Here is a 1675-nt window from a genome sequence, read left to right as displayed (position 1 = left end):
TAGAATAGAATAGAATAGAATAGAATAGAATAGAATAGAATAGAATAGAATAGAATAGAATAGAATAGAATAGAATAGAATTTTTTCTTAGATAGAAGAAATGGAAAACCAGGGACTCCCTGGTCTGGAGGAATAGGGACAAATTGGAGTGGCCCCAGAGGACATCTGCCAGGATGTGGTTTGGGGCCTCTGTGGAGAGGCTGAGAGACCTGGGGTTCTTTAGCCTGGTGAAGTAGAGGCTCAGGGCTCTCTAGTAGTGGCCGTCAACTACTTGAAGGGTGGTTTCCGAGATGATGGAGCTTTTCTTGGCAGTGCAAAGGGAAGGCAACCTTGGTAGTGGGAAGAGAAGGAAACCTCCACAAAGCACAGCTTGGAATGTTCAGACTGGATGTGAGGAAAAAGAACTCTCACTCAAAGGGTAGCCTTGTGGTGTAAGAGGTCACCAGAGGGAATCTGGATCAGCCCATGGCTTTGTGTTTCAAGAAAAAGCCAGTGAGGGTGGAGAGACATCAGTGAAGGTCTAGAAATGTTGGGGTGAGAGCTAGGTGGGAAGCAAGATGGGTGTCTACAGCTTGAAGGGCAAGAGGTGCAGACATGGGACAGTGTAGGACAGCCTGCAGCAGAGATGGCCTAGGCCTCTGGCAAGACTGACAGGCCCATCAAAACCGATGTCTTTGTCCCCTTGGCTAAGGCAGTTGCCTCTGCCACCAAGGCCTACAAGGAGGAACTTTCTTTTGAGGCTCTGCACTTCATTTCCTCCTTGCCCCTTCTTTGGGAGGCCAGGAGGTACCATAGAATTTTCCTACCCTTGGCATTGCTCACCCCCACATCCAACTGCCCCCAAGAAGAGCCCTGAGCCACGCGTGAGGGACAGGGTCTGCCTTCCCAGGGCCTGGGGGTGAGGGCTTGGCCTTTCTGCTTCCTCAAATAAACCAAGGGTTTTCTCAGCATTACAGCCACCTGCACAGTGCCTTTGCCTACCTGCAATCATGGCCTCCAATGATCTGCTCTAACGAGGCCATGGGGAGGCTTTGTCAGTAATGGTCCTCGGTGGGACCCATTAATACTTCAAGGTACTTTGAGTTTTGCTTCTGACTTTGACTTCTTGAGAGGTTTGTTCTTTCTCCTCTCATCATGGGAGCTTCAAGGACTCAGCACCAAATACACCATGGGTCTCATTAAAATACAGAAAGACTTAAGGAGCTCTTTCTCTTCCTGTAGTTTTCTTTAGGTCTTCCAAGCTTGTACAGCTAATTGGAGTAATTTCAAAGTGTAGTTAAAGAGGAAGGTTTCAAAGTGCACCTAAAAAAAATATTTTTTAATTTAAATTTACTCTTCAGTTTAGAGAAGAGGTGATGGAAACATTCTCCAAGTGATAGTGATCCAGGGTGTCTCCTCAGGAGGTCTGGGCAGGCAGGAGAAGCAGTCCCTTGAGGTCTGACTCTGTGCGGAGAACTTTGCTCCTCACCTCCCAAGCCTCACCATTTCTCTCATTGGCCATCTGGGACTTACATCACTCTTCCTTGCATCAGACTTCTCCACTGATCTCTGCAGCTGGGTGTTACAGCTCCATGGCACCATCTCCCACCTGCTCTCCTCAGAGAACTGGCTGCACACAGGCCACATAAGAACATTTTCTATTTGCAAACAGAGAAAAGCAAAGCATGATAAAGTT

The sequence above is a fragment of the Calonectris borealis genome, unplaced genomic scaffold (genome assembly GCF_964195595.1).
Source record: "Calonectris borealis unplaced genomic scaffold, bCalBor7.hap1.2 HAP1_SCAFFOLD_58, whole genome shotgun sequence".
Lineage (NCBI taxonomy): Eukaryota > Metazoa > Chordata > Aves > Procellariiformes > Procellariidae > Calonectris > Calonectris borealis.
Note: the sequence above shows the minus strand (reverse complement) of the source record.